This window comes from Gambusia affinis, linkage group LG03 (assembly GCF_019740435.1).
Source record: "Gambusia affinis linkage group LG03, SWU_Gaff_1.0, whole genome shotgun sequence".
In the NCBI taxonomy this organism is placed as follows: Eukaryota; Metazoa; Chordata; class Actinopteri; order Cyprinodontiformes; family Poeciliidae; genus Gambusia; species Gambusia affinis.
This window is the reverse complement of record NC_057870.1, coordinates 19,498,314-19,518,209: the sequence shown is the minus strand read 5'-3', so window position 1 is coordinate 19,518,209 and position 19,896 is coordinate 19,498,314. Positions and strand designations below refer to the sequence as shown.

The 19,896-nt window shown below is 38.7% G+C and overlaps 1 protein-coding gene across 3 annotated transcripts in view; it reads right to left on the bottom strand.

Moving 5' to 3' along the window:
- ptch1 (patched 1) overlaps positions 1 to 19,896 on the bottom strand; it is a 62,235-nt gene that overhangs the window by 38,545 nt on the left and 3,794 nt on the right. The window contains exon 1 of one of the 3 annotated variants that reach the window (XM_044111888.1): positions 13,236 to 13,343. The exons of the other annotated variants lie outside the window; for them this stretch is intronic. The gene's annotated coding sequence lies outside the window, so the exon portion shown is untranslated. Of the gene's footprint in view, positions 1 to 13,235; positions 13,344 to 19,896 lie in introns of those variants that run through there. 3 annotated transcript variants of the gene reach the window in all.

Genomic DNA, 19,896 nt, shown 5'->3' with positions numbered 1-19,896 from the left:
AAAGAAACACAACTTAACACTGACTTTAAAACTGTAATCTAGTCATTTAATTTCAGAGAGTAAAAAGAGATTCTATAGTGTAAACAGCTTGTTTCAATGCAATTGAAGTAGGAGTGAATAGCATTATAACATACGGTACATAATCCGTGGCAAAAAGATACAGACTGTGCTATTTGCTTTAAAAGTGATGAATTAAATAAAAATCACCAAAACCATCACGATTAAATTGTTGTAGTAGCACTTTTAATACAGAGTATGTGACTGTGCACAACTTCAATTTCAATGTGCCAGATTTATGAGCAGAAGATTTGCACCCCTTCCATCATCAGAAACTAAACACTCAGTGAAAGCTCAAGTAATTCAAAGTTGTCTTCTTTCAATGTCTTGAACACACTCACTCACACACACCCACAAACACACAAAACATGAAAAATTCCCAGTAAAAGTGTTGGATGTGTGGAAAAATCTGTAACATTTTATTATGCCTTAATCCAATTTAACAATTCGGCTCAATTCGTGCAACAGTAGGCATGGATTGAATGTTTTTACTCCATTGTAATGGCATTAAAGTTGAACATAAGCAGGCCTGTTCTGCTGGGCCGGACCACCCAGTCAGACCAATGGAACGGGAGGGAGGGGGCCATGTCTTGGGGCATTAGGAAAACACACTTGATTTCTTCTTTTCTGCAGCATTCCCATCTGATCCTGTCTGAAAGCATGTTTATAATACTCATCATTAATAGCAGGCCGAGCCTAACTAGAGCGACATGCTTTCCAGTACTAGGCCAGCTACACAGCTATGTTACACCAGCAACTGCCTTCAAAGGAGCATGCATGGAAGTTATTAGGACCCGATGTGCACTAACAAGTCAACTTGTCCAATGCACTCAGCACTCGGACGCAAAGCTAGCCTCAGGCTCGGTGTAAGTGCGCTGCCAGAAGGAAGAAAGATAACACTGATACAAGGAAGGAAGCACATCTATTTTCACCCTGCCTCTCCGTGTGCGAGAACATGAAGAAAGATCTAATTGGAAAAAGATGGGAGGGCTGTGCTTAGAAAGACCTCACTGTCTGGCCGGAATGCTTTCCAAGTTGTGAACAGCCACCCAAAAAACCCTTGAGTTTACAGCGAGCGAGCAGTAAAGGAAGGGACAAGTCAAAGGAATGTAGTCTTCTTCTACAGGAAACAGCACATTACTGCCTTGGGCTTCAAGAATTCCTCACTTCACAAGGTTGCAAAGTTTTGGGGTCAACACTCACACAGCCGTGGGGTGAAATTAACACCCCAGCTGGACCAGGACAAAGTGTGAGTGTGTGCACACAGCACTGCGTACGTGCAGGCGTGTGCATACGAGTGTGTGTACACACAGCTGTGTTTCTTCAATGACACATATTCCCATATTCCTCCTCCAAGGAAAACTGGGTGACCCCAGCTTGTGTTGATAACTTGAAGGTGTTCAGCTCCAAGTTCAGCTGCTGTGACCAAAACAAAGTGTCACTGACTTTTAAATACTTGCTTTCACAGCACTATTTTTTTCCTGATGTGTTTTTCTTCTTTAACATGAAAATACACTGCTGCTTCAACACTCTGGACTGTTATACGATCTGCAGCAAATAGCACATTTAGCCTTGAAAAGAAACCTCCAGTATGCTCCAGATCAGAGCTTTGCATACAGTTTTTATAGCAAAAATTTGTCCATGTTTTTAGAAGAAAAATAGTGAAAGAGTTGAGAACACAGCTGGGTGATTAAAGAAAAAGAGCAGGGTTGAACCAGTTGGTAGTGGTTGGTAAAGTGAAGGCAATTTTTCCAAAAGACAAACTAAGAACTGTTAACCAGCTTCAGTCAGTAATCAGGGTTGCAATTAAAAACTGATATTTATTCAGATTGAACTAACAGCAACTATCTTCAGTGTAGAAGTCATTACTGTAAGTATGATGTGACATCTCCTAAGCTGGATCAGTACTGTAATATTGTTGTGTTGACTTATAAGTCCCCCATTCAACATTAGGTTACTCCAGTTGGTCATGATGCACAGTAAACATGTAGGGAATATCAAAAGATAAGAAAATTTGTAAGAATCCAGATTTTTCCAAGAGGAAGTGTGTTTGTATTTCACTCCTGGACTTGATCTCTCAACAAAGACAGTTAATGCAATCCATGGTAAACATCCTCAAAAGTAAGCCTTTTATATAAATGTTTTTAACGAGCAAAGATGAAGGATGAAGTACAAAAATATATGGATTGAAACACCACCTAGTGATTGAAGTTGGGCATTGCATCAAATCCCATCATTGGGGAAAAAAAACTAGGTTTGTACCTTTTGATGTACTGTATGCTGATTCTTCAGTGTAACAAGGATTTGTTTTTACTTGATAATGAGAGCATAAATTCTTGAACACTTTAGATCATCTTTTGTCAAACTTTGTACACAGTGCAAACTTGAAGAGTAACTCTGAAACTTTGCCCAGTCCAGATTTCACATACACTTATGCCACAAATACTAATAAAGGTTGAGAAAACATGTGATAGAGTTGTACCATTTGGTTTTTAATCAATGTTAAAACAATATATAAGTTTGGAATGATGAATTTGTCAACACAAGATTCCACTCAAAACTCTCTACATCACTGAGAAAATTACTGAGAGAAGAGAAGAGGCTTGTGTATGCCCCTGTGGCAGAGCCTTCAGTGTGGGTATTGAACATGTTGCATAACATTAACCCCTGGGCTCCCCTATTCTCCAAGTGTTGGAGTGGGGGGCAGTGGGCTATGAAAGGAGAGGACGTAGGTTTCTAAGGAACTGACATCACCCCCTTCGTCCTTTCAGTTCTGGACTCCCTCCTCCCATTCCTACTCTCATTTTCTCTCTCTTTGCTTTATTCAGCTTTACCCTGTGATTGGCCAGATCATGATGGCAATCAGCCCAGCCCCTCTGTCAAAGCCAGCCCAGCCCCCTTTTCTCCTTGCCAACTTTCTCTTTTTTCCATGCAGGACTCACAGCACCAGAGCCCCATCCCACAGACATTTCTCATGCTGGAAACGGAAGTAGCTTACACTTTCAAGGAAAACAACAGCAACCACGTATTTCAACTAATGCGTGCGATGTACACGTTGGAGAAATATTAGATATGACAGAGAAAAGGTAAAATGTTTTAAAAAATTATTATCTGTGTTAAGCAGATGTTCAACTAATGTTAGAACATCCAAGATGTATGAGTGTACTTAGTGTACATGCATGTGGCCAAGCACACCTCAGTAAGTGTGTGTGCACACGTGTGCATGTATGCAGAGAATGGATTAGCTGGATTAGGCCCCATCTCAGCAAGTACCCCCTGTGGTGTGGGGAACGCCTCCCCCACCCCCCCACCCACACACACAAAACCGGGTCACCTTCCTGCAAACAGCAATGAAATGTCCCATACCCAAAGCTACTGCTCAAAGGATGAAAAAAAAACACTTTTCAACACAAATAAAAATAACCTACTTTAATCCATGGCTTCTACATTGAAAACATACAAAGAGAGCAATTTAATTTCTTAAGAGTGGTTATATGTGAATCTAAATTCCAACTGCAGAAAAGATGAAGATTATCGTTGCACGCAGCTTATGTGAACCAAATCTTTGGTAGATACAGTTTAAACTGTATGACAGTGATGTCAACAAAGAAAACAGCCCAATAAGACACAAAGTCGCTTTTCTTTAAGTAATTTCCAACAACTCAAAACAACTGAAAGTAAAAAACATGTTCAATCATTTTTGTCATTGCAAAGCCACAGAGTTCAAGTTTCCAACAATGCATCCTCATGCGACCATCACCCCAAGGCTCAGCATGACTGAATTTGTAAAATTCTTTAATTATAAACTTACATTGCCTTTACAAATGAACTGATCATACTTATTTAATGTCAGTAAAACAGTGCTCAGTGACATTGTACCCATAAGTCTTTTTCTCCGTTATACTGTTATGCTGTGACTCAAAGTGACATGGCCGTGACAAGAAGAAACAAGATAGAAAATGGTAGTTGTAAAGACCACAAACTGGGTTAATCCCAATCTTGCTAAACAAGCAAGTATAAATAGTCATGAACTAAGAAATAGATTAGTGAGCAGAAGCAGCTTGATCTGCACCAACTCCACTCTCAAAATTATCAGTTAGCTTTTTCCTTATCAGTTAGACCTTTAAAGTGAAGTCAGAAGTCATCACTCTTACGTCCACCCTTTCTTTTTTCCTTCCCGCCTTCCTTCTTTCTATCTCCTTCCTTCACTTCATTCCTTCCATCCATTAAGCCTGTAGATAATATTATCGTCGCAACATCAGCCTGGGCAATATTCATATTGCAAAGGATTGTTTGGAGTGCTAACATTGTTGGCCAACATAACCAAAGTGTTATGAACATGAATTGTTCATGCTAATATAATATTTAGCCAATTGAACAAAGTTTCAGGATAGTAGATGATTATACTGGACACAGAGGATAATGCCCAAAATGCTAAAGATCACACAGTGATGGTAGCCCCCATGAGGAATAACAGGAAAGAAGAAAATAGGAACATATTACATCTCATATCATCATCACAATATTTACCAGTGTTATTGCCACTGTGCAGCCCTACCATCCGTCCATCCATTCGTCCATCCATCACCTCTTTTTAAAATCATTTTTACCATGAATGTCAGTACTTCTTAAGTCAACACAAGCAAATCAACAGGAGTGACCAATTCCAACTTGCACTCTCACTAGAATAAAGAACAAGAGCAACAACAGCGCTAGTAGTTCCTTAGAAGCAGCATACATAGTAGTTGTGAATGCAGGTGTGCACACAGCCACAAATATGTGATGAAAGGCCTTACTGAGAGCAGAGACCCTATCTGACCCATGACAAGCCCCCCGCCCCCTTTCCCTCTCATGCTCTTTCCCCTTGTGCTCTCCCTTTACTCTCCCCTGTTAGCATTTAGAAAGGAGTAGGTTTCCACATAAGAAAGTTAGAAAGAGGGTTCTGTAAAATGATCGAAAAAGTGAGAGAATGACAGAAAAGAGCGACAGAAAAATAAGAAAAGAGCAGAGTAGAAAGCTGAGATGTGCCCAAAACAGCCCGACCCCCTGACACAAATGTGACACTCCAGCTGCCAACCGCTGCACCCCCCTAAATGCAGCATTACCATATCTATGGATACCCTCGCCCCCGATTATGCTAATCACCTGTCCGGCCCTTGCAACTCCTAAAATGGGTGTATTTAGCAGTCGGCTGGCTCCCAATGCAGCTTCTCCTGGGCCCGAGGTGTACATTCACACAGTCCTCAATGGGCAGATTCTTCCACGTTGTTGCCTTCATTCAAATCCCCAATCTCCTCTACCAACCCCCCAAATCTCACTCCCCCCCCCAAAAAAAATAAATCCCTTTCAACACCAATGGATTCACAAGGCAGCAGAAAGAGTATAAGGTAGATGTAGAAGAAAACACTGACAGTAAATTGTCTGTTTTTGCAACATGTGCATACATTTGTGAGGTAAATGTTGCAAGTAAAAGGGATGTACCTTCATACCTAAACTAGAAATGGATGCAGCTGTCATTGTAAGGTGTTAACATTGTTAATCCTCAGCAGTTGAACTATATGAATTAAAACCATGCAGATGAATGGGGAGGACACGTATCCTGTCAATGCCTGTAAATTTGCAATCAGGTAAGCTTTCACTGCCTCCTCCCTGCTGGATTTACAATCTTGTGATTGGCCCACCGCCCAGACATAACAGACCGTGACATGAGTCTGAGCAGCCAATCTCAGCCAGTCATCTCTTTGTCATTTCCTGTAAAGATGGCCCATGATTGCAGGTATCCCAAAATCACACATTCCTGAGTGCGGAGCAGAAGTCAGAGGCAGAAACAAAAAGAACGGGAGAGGAAGAACAAAAATTATCCTAAGAGCAATTCAATATTCCATTGTCTGGTCACCCTGCCTGACATAAACCAGTACAGTGCAGTAGGGTTAAACAATCTCCAATTCTTTTATACTTTCCTTCAAATTAGCCAAGAAGCTTTCTTGTGATGTAAAATTTCTCTTGATTTTCTTTGGACTTTTGCAGACCAGCAACATCTGCCATAATTGCAACTTGATTCTGTCTTCCTTATTATGCATATAAACCATCTGATAAGTAAGCTGCATAAATGACCTCTGTAGTCATTGCATCCTGACTAATCATTGCACTTGATTGTATATCCAACCACTTGCTGCTGTTCAAACTAACAGGTTACTTTGGTCGCATAACTTTAACTGCTGTAAAATAAAATAAGGAATGCATTTAAGATAATGGCATTAATAGTGCCTGTTTAGATCCTATTATAATGGTAATTATGTGAGGAGCATGTCCCCTACCTACACCTAACATTTGTCTGAGTATTGTTTCAGTCTTCCTGCTGGCAGCCTAAACCCTTGGGAAACATCTTTGCATGTACAGTATCTTTGGATCCATGGATAAAGTTCCAGGCTTTGACTCTTCTCCTGCTTGCCATTTCTTAGTTTTCAAATGGTCCTTGGAGGTGTGATTGGTAATTTTTGATCATTGTTAGCAGAATTTATGGTGGATTTTATAAGTGAAACCATTTGTTGTGATCCACCCATGCATTTACATGTCTCCAGTGATCTGAGTCTATGACTTTCTCAAACCAGGTCTAATAGTGGTCTTTTATGGTAGAGGTGTAAAGTACCTCATAGAGGTGTAAAGTACTCCACAGGTGTGAAAGTGCACAAGTGCAAAATGCACAGGGTTTATTCTACATTTGCATGGTCAGATAACAAAAACAATGGTGGATAGGTGAACCTTTTCTGAACAACTGGACATCGTAAAAACCGTGGAGTCTCAGCCGTGAGTGGTAACACTTATTGCTTCTGGAGCTTTGCAGATAAAATGCCTAGACTTTGTTGGGGATACAACAAAGAACAGGGTATAGAGAAGGGTGTACAGATGGAACATAAATGAAGAGATCTCTTTGATGGTCACTGAAGTGTTTCCTGTGTAAAGACAGGAGGGCGGAGTCTGTCTAAATACTCCACAACTGAGTACTATGTGCTTTATTTTTTTCTGTTTTTGGCACAGTTGACTGTAATGTAGAGGTTTGCAGTTGGCTTAGGGTTTCTTGCAGTACTTACTCTCAATCTGCAAAAAAATGATCATAATTAATTAGGCTCTTTGATAAACATATAAATTATGTATGCAATAACCGCCCTACCTTTCTACGTCTCTCTGCACATAGACATTCTGTTGCAGTATAACGGCGATCATGTAAAAATATCAGAAGGAAATCGCCATAATTTGGTCCATGTCTTCTCTCTCTGTTTACTTGGATACAGTGCAGTTATTTAAGATCCATGTCATCACTCAGGACGCATTTAAATTCCCAGTCTGAATGACACGAGCTGGACGGTTGAAATTAGATCCTATAAATATGTGTGAATTCAATATCAGTTTTACTACTGATGTTGATGAATAGGCTGAACATTTGCAATACTGTTCCATTGCATTTTTTTGTTTACAATTGTATTGGTGGCTTGTATACTTGTAGAATCACAGTGGTGGATTAAATCGGTAAAGTCCCTCTGGAGGCCCAGGTACCAAATGCATAGCCTGCCTCTGCAATTTTCTAAATGACGCTAGTGAGCCAAGCTAAGAGCAAAAAGCACATCCACATTAGACAACATGCTAAAATCAGAGCACCATGTAGTGGCATGACAGGACAACTACAGCAAATTCAAGGGGTCTTTTCTCCAATCAATATCCAAAAATACCAGCAGTTTCCAGAAAGCGGTCTGGTGTACAATGGACCAGCAGACAGCTCTTTCACTGTCACTATGGTGTTCACTCTCGAGGACCAAGAATCAGGCAGACACCAAACTAAACGTCTGAGGAAAAAGGCAGATCTTCACAATTCCGAGTGTTCTGATCACATGCTGCTGATGTGATGTTGTGTGTTATTTTAGCAATTTTATATGGGAATAAAAGTAAAGGAGTCAATATTTATTCCACAACTAAAACTGATAAAATATCACACCACCTGTTTATCTTATGTTCCCTCAGTAGCTTCCACAACAAAATTTGCATTTTTTTGTTAAAATTTTATATTAATATTTAAAAGGTGTTCTAAATTGATTTTACAAAACAAATAAGTTCAAGTATGTTTAAAAAACCTGCAAGGCTTTATGGAGTGTCCCAATTTATTTATCTACTTATTCAAATTTTGCTCCTTTCTTATCCATTTAATGCCAATAATATATTTACTCAAGCTGTTGCACATTAATTTAGTAAATTATTTTTATAGTTGGTTACTATGAAAACAATCATGAAAAAGTCCAGATCTTACATATAGTTTAATTTATCTGTGTATTATTTTCATAAGACTATTTATTGCATCCTGTTTCCAATAAGTTAGGTTCTGATCCCAGTTTTACCATTTGACTCCTATTAAAAAAATAGCAGATTATGATACTAAATCAAACTAAAATAACTCTAAGTGACCTCCTTTTGGTGAATATTATTTATTGGAGAAACATAATCCCATTTCTGTCAGCAGAAGTAGAAAATTACCTCCCATCATCAGTCAAAGGAGGCTCAGAATTTCACAAGCTATTTTAGGAAAGAAAATATCCAAAACTGCAAATTTACAAAATGGTAAAGGGGTATTCAGTCAGCTCTCCATGATGTTTACCTTTAAAAATCTAACCAAACAGAAACATACTTTTGCTGCCATTTTATTGTTCTGATAGAGTCTCAAATTTAAAGTCCAAACTTCACAATCATCTGACAGAAAATATTTTCTCTCTTCTCATGCTTTGCATGTGCTTGTGTGGTTCTTGCTGTTACTGCCAGATTCTGTGACGACGTGTTGCAGGAATTGCAATGAACTATAAAGCTATGTATGTAACTGCGGTAAGCCAGAGGGGCTGCATAAAATTCCAGCGACTAGCACACATACATACATTTGGATATGTTTGCAATAAAATTCTCCACACTGCAGCCTGAGATGTATCAATCCACACTCCAATCTCTCTAAGTCTACGGCAGATTCCGTGGCCAAAACACAAATACACTACTGTTACTATACTTCTTTCTCTCTACTCCAGCACACACACACACACACCCACACGCACACACACAGAAATGTGTTCCCTCTCCTGTTTTGTACTTCTCCACCCTCCTGGCAGCCAGCACTGTGAGGGAGGGAAGAGAGGAAGGGAGAAGGAGGGCAGGGAAGGAGGGAGGCCAGACCACCCTGCTCTCATGGCAGGGCTGAGTGTTTACATTGCCGTGGCTCACTCTGTAATACATCTGGCATTCTGAGGCCACTCTCTCCAGCCAGGGAGGGGGGAGAGGCAGAAGAGGAGGGGGAAAAAAAGACACTTGAGTAAAAGAGAGAGTCCTTTCTAGCAGTGGGGAAAGAGAGGAATAGAGGAGTAAAAGAAGGAAGTAAAGTTGGGGGACATGGCGGTAACTTTCTCCACAGTCTCATGTGGTCAGTCATTTGCAGGGCTCTGGTTTTTGAATAAGAGCGCTTGAAAGAATGCAGAATGTAAACAGAGCACTTGGAGGCATCTCAAGAAGTTGTTTGTGAATGGGAGTGTGCTCTCATTTGCAGCATGTGCGCACACACGCATACACACGGATTAACTTAACAACTCGAAATGGCAATGCACTTTAACTTTCGCCCAGGTAGGGCTTTCACTAACAAGGCGATTTTCAAATACCGGGGATCCAACTTGAGAAAACATCCCTGCAAAACTCTGCTTACAGAACCAGACGCTCAATATTCCTCCAACACCAAGTCCCTCACCAATCCGCCTGCGCTTTTCATCAACTCATAAAGTTTAACACAACACACGTAGGAATGTTATTCCTTATAGCAAGGGTTTAGTCCTGTTTGTGGCCAACTGATAAACACACACTTAATTGAGTGCAGTTTGTGTGAGTGTCTGAGCACGCAACTGAAGAACTACCGTGCAAGAGCAAAACAGATGACACGAGAACGATAGGCGCCTACAGTGACTTCTCAACTAACTGGAAAAAATATTGGGTGTGGGCACACTTTTTTGTGTTCTTAGTGCTTGCGGTTTTTGAATGAAAGCTGGAGAAGAAATAAATACTGCAGTGGGGGGAGGAAAAAAATATAACATGCACGACAGGAAGAAGAAAGAGATAAAAAGGAGGAAAAACAACACTCAAACAAAAAGGGACGTCTAATTAGCCTGCACTGGTCAACCACCTCGTCATTCACAGAACCAGAATCTCAAAGCCTCTCTGCGTGCAACAACAGTTTTAGAATCTCTGTGTGTGTATGTGTGTGTTTGTGCACATGCATCCATGCATGTTTCACTGCTTTTATGCACATCAAAAGCTGAATAATTCAACCATGCAAAACCACAATCGTCTCGGCTGAAGACGCCACTTTCTGGGAGGCCCTCCCCCCTCCTCTTCATCTTTCTCCACAAGGAGATTTTCTGCAAGCACTTAACATTAAAACTGCAGTCTTTCTCACTACCATTCCCACCAAAACAACCACCAACTTGGTCGGCTCTGCTGTTAATCACAGTATGCACAAACGCAAAGCACAAAGGCAGTGGATGTGTCCTCATTATTAAGTGCTTTGATTGATTATGTGGATAAATAATAACAAAATACTGCCATCTCACATATAATTTATTTTAATACAATTTTGTACATTGCATTTGATCCCTATTTGGAAAAGTCAAAATAAAGAAAAATGACTGATTACAACTCGTATTCAAACCAGAAATGAAACATCAGCAATTTCCTGCTGAAACAAAATATTTACTGGCGTCACATAACCAGGACTATGATCAGTTTATAAAGGCGTCTTTTAAAATCATTGACTGTAAAGGCGTTTATGAATAGTCTTAATCCAGTCAGTCCTAGAACAGACATGAACATGACCAAAAAAAGCAAAAGTACCAATTTATAAAGGTGCAAAATGTTTACAGTGACGTTTTATGCCATTCAAAAAAAAAACATTTTAATTACACACATCAGTCAAATTATTCGTACTGTGATTTAATTTATTGTTGCAACATACAATAATGAGTCAATCACATGACAGCAACTCAATGTTTTTAGGCATTTAAGAATGGATAAGGCAATTTGAACAGAGCATGGGTTTTAAGTGTCTTATAGTTGTTGGCTCAGAAAAAGCAGTCATTTCATAAATGCAGATTTTCACACACAATTGTCTCTCAGGTTTTAAAAAACAATCTGAAAAACAGAAACTATCCAGTGGTTATCCAACAGACTTGCTTAAGATGAAAGACAGACCAACAGTAGCCCTAATAACCACTTGTACAAACCAAGGACTGCAGAACACATGCCACACTGAAGCAGATGACCACACCTAATGCCCCTTCTTTCAGAAAAGAACAGGAAGCTGATGCTGCATCAAACACAGACTAGACCAAGGGTGTAACTTTGTGTTGCAAGTTGGTGGGGATGAAGATCAAGGGGTGGGGGGAGGGCATTAGGGCGCTGATGTACCCACAGTTGATGGAAGATCTTTTTTTTTTTCTAGTGCTAAACTAGAAAAGACTTCCATTATTAAACTTCCATGTGAATGCCTTACAGTCTTATTCAATAAATTAGAATATACATCCTGATCAGGCTTGTCAGATTAATAGTACCTTTCGAAAATAATCTTTTAGGAGGTATTAAACATACTAAGAAATATAAATATGTTAAAACCTATGTAATCTAATTAATTTATATAGGCTAATGTCTTTCACTTGGTGATGGAACTGCTGACAAAGGAACTTTTCAGTCATATTCTGATTCATGGAATCAGCTTGTATTTGCTGAATGCTTGCCTACACTCAAAAACAGTTTCAGAATTCAGTAATATTTTTTGTGAAGAATTATCACATAGTTACCTTTTATTGTCTGATTTTATCAAGTGCTAAAAACATGAGATTTTGTAACAATTAAAATGTTATTAAACTTTTCAAAAGCAGAATAAGTAACTTCTAATTAACCACATGAATCCTTGTCAGTACAAACTCTGTATTTTTCAATTATGTGATTCTGACTCCACAGCTGTCCCTCAGTTGGTTGGAAAAATCTTTTGTCCTGCTGACTTACACGTAGCAGATGGGATATGATGTCTCTTTTATACAGCAAATAATAAAGGCGCAAAACCTTCTTTGGGTCTGTTTGGAGCAATTGGTGAGTAAAGTGACCATCGATATTCCTGGATTCTATAAAATGTGGCTTAAAGCTGAGATGCTGATGTTTGGATATATAAAAACATATTTTCTCTGCTATTAAATCTATAGTTTAGATTCTGTCAGTTCTAGAAACAAGAGAGAACAAAGCGAATTTCTCTTTATAATGGCCCATGATTTAATTTTACTTAATAGGAGCCATGATTTAAAATTTAACAAACTTTGGCTCCTATATACTTTATGAAATATTTCATCCTATTTGATGATTGATCTGAATATTGCTACGTTCTACGAACAAATGATGCAATTTGTCCTGGGAAAAATGTAGAAAAACTGGTGGTTATATATATTTTTTTCCTCACTCCGTCAGCTTAACGTTAGACGCAGACTCGTTGCGATGGCAATCAATAAACAGCAGCCCGGGAGTGCAGAGCAAAGATTTCATACAAGTGCGTCAGAAATTAAAAACCCACAAAAATATTTCCCACACAAAATGGAGCATTCTGTCTGTTGCAGATTTATGTTTATGAATTTCCATTTTGCGATGATTAGGAAGTGATCCCGAACACTCGCGGTGGTTGATTAGCTAACTTAAACACCTGCCCTTCTGATTATCTGTCAGAAAATGTATGTGGGTCGCCTTGTTTTTGTGCTAATTGAACCGAAATACTCTGAACTGCGCAGAAAGAACACATGTTAAGGTGATAAATGTTAAGCTTAGCATAACTAACCAATTCGCCACTTTCGTTACATATTTTTTAATTACGATTTTTCGACCGACCTCTGAAATGTGATCCTTGTGGACTTTGTTATCTTGCTACAGTAGTGTTGACAATGAATATCAAAACTTTGCGTCCCCTTCTCAGATTCTTTGCTTAATTGTGTCATTCCCCTGACCACCGATATTCCTGACTCAATGCAAAGCAACAGGACCCGCACAGTAAGTCACGTGGTGTCCAATCCACTAAATCACTGAGCGGACTTGCCATTTACGTTTTACAAAGGAATTTTAAAAAGCATTACCTGACAGTTAATGCAGCGTGCAGCTGCTGTCGAGTTACATATACAAGCACATAAAGAAAAAAAGGTGCAGGAAATATTGGTGGGGACTGTCCCCTTCCTCCCAGAGTTGGTGGGGACATGTACACACTAGTCCTTCAGGAAGTTACGCCTATGGACTACAATAACAAATTGAAAACATTTTGCCCAATTTAATGAGTAGCAGTTTCAGCTGCTCAAATGGTAGAGAATCTGAATTTGGCATAGACCAACATGAAACCAGGAATCCATCCTGCCTTGACCAGACACCACTACTACCAGGTCAGCCTGGTGGTGTAATGGTTAATGGGGTATTCTTTTGTTACACTTGCAACCCTGTTAAACTAAATGAGCATTACTTAAATCACAACAGTTACCCCCAGCATTGTAGTATTGTTACTGGCCACATCTGTTCCTTTAGGGACACAGGTTGCCTATTTGATGGCATTTTCATCAAGTTAAAACAGAATATCACAATTCAAAATTATCTCAAACAGGTTTGGTAAAAATGACACTGTACTTCAATGGCCTCCACCATCACCAAAGCTCAAACAAACTGAGGTGATACGATACAATAAGTGTTTTTGATAATAGATGTGCAGGGCCAGAATCTCTGAAGTATGTTTCTGACACCTTTCTGAATTTATGGGACAAAGAAAGCATCTCTGGAGGTCCAACCCAGAACAAACAAGGTGTACATAAAAGTGTCTAATGACTGTATATTCTCTGAATTTAATACACTGGTCACACATATCATATATCATACAAAGAAATATGGCTGGAACCATTCAAATCTGGGAAAGTATAATTTATTTTCAATTAGGGTACTCATAAAGATCAGTTCAAAGATTATACCTCAGATTTACTGCCCTCTGCTGGACAGTTCTTTTCACACAAATATAAAATAAAATGCATTTTCAGACTCCCTTCCAACAGTCAGGTTCAAGAGATGGACCTCTTCACATCAGTGCCTTGGTGACAGCTGCGACTTCTGCTGCGTTTCTTGCAGCTCCCGCCCTGCACCCCCTCTGCTGTGAGTCTTCACTCTGCACCCAGGCCACAGGGTGAGTATCAGGTGAGGTTTTAAATAGCGGGGCCTCAACGAGATGACCTCAGGGTCTCTGGAGTCCATGCCCGTGGCCCCTGGCCTCTGCACTTATGCACCCAAAGAAAGTGCTGCGGGACCCCGGGGCCTCTCGTCAGCCTGAAGCCATGAGACTACAATTCATGATTCTGTGCCCCCAAGTCCACACCATAAATCTGGGCAGTGTGAAGTCGTTTCAGCTTGAATTGGGACATTTCCGTGAAAGCAATGACCTTCACTAGTGCTAAGAACAACTCTAGCTCATCTGCTTCATCCAGTTCAATCTATGCCCAGAGCTTCTAAACTTTTTACCCACTTCTTGCTACTTCTCTTTGCCTATCAGCAAACTGAGGTGATTACCCGTTTCAAAGTCAAAAGTGTGGGGGACTTTAGTAGTACAGTAGGCCAATGTTTATTTGATACTGTTTTAATTATAGGGAGGCAATGGTCTTATTTTCTTTACAATTTGGCCTTGGCTTGCCTTGGCCTGTTGATACTGTGAGATACCATAACTTGCTATTTGTGGCCAGGAAGAACAACAAAGCCTTAATGTTCCTCAAATTCACATCTCTTTTCTCTGACAGCTAATCATTACACTGATTTTAAATCGAGGGTGCATCTTGAGTTGAACACTCGCCATGAGGCATTTTCTCCAAAGCTGATTCCAAGCAATGTTTGCGTGTGGGGGAGATCAAGATAGGAGATCACAATACTACAACTTCCTGCTGGAGCTAATCACTTCCTGTGAGTGGCACAGTGAAAATAAACACAGAGTTTCTCAACAGCGTGGATGCATTCTGACCTAAATCACTTTTTTCAAAGAAAAGTGGACTTAAAATATTGCTACAAGGAGGGCATGAGTCAGTTACCGGTACACCGCAGTTTAAATAAGTTATGCGTCCAAAGCGTCATTAGTGTTCCGTAGCACAGTTTCTATATTTTTATAGTCCTATTAATGGGATGTCAGAAAAAGGCCATGAGAGACCAGGGTTTTTCCAGCTTTATGGAGGGTAGCCTGATAAAATCCTGCCCCACCCAGACCTATAACGGCCGGTCAGCAATCTGGAAGAAAACAACTAAATTTATCTCATGCATAGGAGAACATCAAATTCAAAGTAGGATTATCCATCACTCTTACAAAGCCTTACACTGTTTCAGTTGGAGGTTGGGTACCACAGCAGAGAGCGTAACCAATTAACCAACTAATTACTAATGATGAGCTTTTTATGCTTGTATTATGGTATAAAGGGCAGAACAACAAATGTGTATTTTGTGCAATATCCACTGTAATGTATTCTAGATTTTTAAAATGTAGTACCAAAATTACAACAAAGATAAAATAATATTAACAGCAATAGTGTAACTCATACTCAATATGAGTTACAAGAATAGCATTTATTTTAGTAGCAATAATGATAAGCATTTATTTTAAATTTTAATAAACTTAATTGTATGTATTTTTGTTTCACATTTTTGCATAAGAAATAGTAGAGCATAAAAACATGTCATAATTACTTCAGATTATCAGGCTTTGAAACCATCATACTGGTCCCTGTTAATAAAGTAAACTTTTGCCAGACTTAACCTCTACATGGAAGTCTGAAAACTTTTTTATTTTTTTTTGCTACTCTGATCCATTTTTGTCTCTGGCTTAAGGACGGAAACAGTAACAGTAATTCCCCTTGTGCACATGTTGTTACACACTGACCGCCAGCTGGCTTAAAGATGACCAGTGTACTTAGCCCATGGATACAAGAAAGCAAAAGTTTGCTGTATATTTTACTGTAAAAAATACAGACACATGCCATGAAAACTGAAGGAGCATAATCCACCATTCCTCTTTAGATAAAATTTAAAAATATAACTGCTAATCTCTGGGTCGCGTGACTGACAAGAAGCCAGCTGTAGACTAGACCAACTAATTAGTCAGCTAATATTAGCTCATTAGACTCCCAGTGTAACTCTATAAAGAGTAGAATGGCACTTATTATTACTCTTATTATCTTAACATTATACATAAATTTTTCTTGTATTATTACAGTCAATGATTATTTTTAATAGTCATAGAAATAAGTCCTGTATTAGTGTTTCAATTAAATGCAGCTAGAGTATTTTTTGTTTTAAGTCTTTCTAAATACAGTGCTTCTTGTTGAGGATCTTTTACTATCCCATACCTACAACCAATTCCTTATTGAAATCTTGAAAGATAAAATACCGGCTGTGGCGTTGGCACAGGGGTAAAGCGTGACCCACGTATGTCACGTATGTCAATGTGGCTGTCGCAGGTTCGAGTTCTGGCCTGATGACCTTTGCCACATGTCTTCTCCCTCTCTGACAACCTGCTTTCCTATCTAATAACTGTCAAATAAAGGCCACATAGGGGCAACAAAACCTTTAAAGAAAAAATACAGACCACTCCATGTTCTCTCACAGTTCAGGGTGTACAAGGAGACAATCACCCCTTTGCACAAGTATGTGTCTCACTCCCAATTTCTCTCTGTCACTTTGTCTACTAAACAGAACTTCCTGTGTCTGAGCATTTATAAACAGTGCAGAGAGAGTGCAGTGAGAAGAGACAACCCCTGCTAATGTTTTAGCACGTGACAACACATAGAATAAACACCCAAGACAAGTGCTGTATGCAGTTGATGGTGGACGGCTGGAGGATTCTGGCTACAACCAAGAAAGCAGGCATGAATGAACCCCAAATGAAATCATGCAGAGTTCCAACAGTTTAGTAGCGTATGTGCGTCTGTGGGCCACACAGCTTCCCTAGGCGGGGTCGTCCGTGGGTCGCCTGCGGAGGGCAGTTCCAGATGAAACATAAACAGCTGGTCTGTCCTCTTCTCCTCTCGCCTCTTTTTCTTCGCGGATGATGGGCCAGTTCCCCCAGCACGGCCCAGCACAGGGCTCCGCGGCCCAGGCAGAACTAATCTATCCCTCAGCTGTGCAGTCTAATCTAAACAAACAGATCTCTCCCTACCAGCATCTGGAACCCCTCATGCACCGGGACCAAGGAAACCACCAAAGCACTGTCTCCTTCTCAGTGTATGTGTGTGAGGAGGTCCCTTTTTGTAATCAAAGTGTGTGTGCATTTTACTAATGTTTCCTAGAGATCCCTTTTACTACCAGTACCTAGTTAACTTGAAATTAGCTTGATTTCATAAAGAAACAGTTTGGTTGGGTTTGCAGTTTCATAAATTTTTTTTATGGTTGCCTTAAAAACAACAATAAATGTTAAGCGGGCTTCAAAAAACATGGTGGAATGCAGTCATATCACAGTTGCTAAGTTGCATCAAAACACAGTAAAAGTTGTAGTAAAGAAGCCAATTTGGTAACGAGTAAGGGTTATTTTTTATGATAGCGATTGTTAGTGTCAGATTTTTGACTGTGTGCATTGATTGAATTGTGGACAAGAAAGACGCATTTAAATGTATGAGATTAAATAATTTTTATTATCCATACTGGTCATTGCTACCAAACTATTCTAAGAATAAGCGCAAAATTGTTTTCCTTGCCTCCTTTCATTTCATATGCATAAACAAACTGTTTTGTATCAGTGTACCTAACCACTAAGAGTCCATTTGTTTATTACAATAATTAACAATACAATGGTTAAATCTTACTCAGAAGTTAATTTTTGTCTGTTATAATCGTTTTCCATTGATTGTGATTCTAATTAAGGTAAGCCATATGAGCTCAAAATGTTATATTTTGGGCATTTGCTGTGATTGCCTTTTTAGGCATAAGATACAATTGATGCACTGTGTACATTCTGACAGTGTTAGAGAACACGGAGCTCAAATCAGCAAATACCAGAGACCCATTTTTAAAAACACTTGTATTTGCCAATTTTAATAGTTCAAACACAAAATAAACCCTAATATACATCAATTAGAACTACTAAAGAATCTAATATCAACAATCTTTCATATCCATTCCCTTGAGGGCACAGCCAATCAGCACCAAGAACAAAGAACAACACTCCTGGATTGGCTGATTTGCAATTCCAGCCAATATCTTGTTAAGTAACATTGCATTTAGGTACCTCACCATCCAAAGCTGGATTTTCCTTAAAATATTTTAGATATGCTCTACAAAAGTAATCCACAAGAACATAAGTCTGCAAATACTAAAGCCTGAAAAAGGAGTGCATATTCCCAGATAAAAAGTGCACATAGATTTAAAATCAATTAAAATCATACTTTGAAACACAATTTTCTTTTGATGTTCTCATGAGAAAATTAAGAAAAAATTGTTAAAATCCCAGATGTTAAAAACTCAACCACACTGGCAATTTTGGGGATTTATAAACAATAATACGGTAATTAGACTTTATCATTACTATGCCGGGATGAGTAATTGTGATGATATTGTCTATGATGACTTTAAAAGATAGGTAATTGAATGAACATTTTCATTTCTGATCCCCACTATTTGTCAAAAGTAGTGAAATAGATAATGTATGACTCTTAATCAAATCAAAATAACTAAGCATACTCCTGGTGGTAAAATAATCTTTATTAGAATTAACTTATTTTCCCACAATTCAATGCAGTAGACTACTAGCAAAATTTTAGAAAATTCCATAAAATATTTGGTTGTAAAAGTAGCTTTAAGATGTTTTAGTTGTTATGGCAGGCAATTTCTATTTGCATTAGAAATATCCATAAAACAACAAAAACTGCCAAAGTACTAAACTGCAGAGGAACACAGTTTTTCACACTACTAATGTTCAAACAATAACATTTTTACTATTCAGCAACATTTCCACCAAATATATCCATTAAGTTTAAAACACCTTATCAGATGCAAAATGATCAGATTCTGACTACTACAAAATATGAAAACTACACCAACAGTGCCAAAAAAAGATTAATTTGCATGCAAAATTTCATTTAGCAACAGTCATAATAGAGCAACACGAAACTGTCAATAAGATGAATAAGTTGTTTGGAGTTGCATTAGTAGTGAATTTCAGCTTTCCATTTTTGTTTCTATAGATTTTTGTTTAAAGAATCTAAATAAGTCCCTTTCACATATAAAACATATATGCCACCCTGAGTGTAGAGAATAAATCAAGAAAACTGGGTACCTTGTCAAATAGTGACCTTTATAGTTTCAGTCGTTTTTATATTTTTTTATAGGTACTTTAGTAATATGCAGTTGCTTGTTTTTTTTTGTTTGTTTTTTTTATATTCACTGGGTAATATCTTGTTACTGTATTGATGTAAAAAGAGAATTCCCACACTGTGGGACTAAGAAAGGACTATTCATTCCCACCAAATGGACTTTCAACACACACTTTAATATCTGATAAATTAGAATTATTTTTCTTTAGTCTGCTCACAGTTTATAATAGAAAACTACTATTATAAGATTCCAGTAGGAGCTTGATCATAGTTATGCTGGTTTTAAGGGTCATAATCTGTCATATCACATATCAGTCAATAAGCAAAAGTGATTTACAATAGCAATAAATAGAAATATAGAATCATGCAAAGAAAATACGATAATTGGATTGAGTTATGTGTGAATGTTCCACCTCACTTAAGATTTATC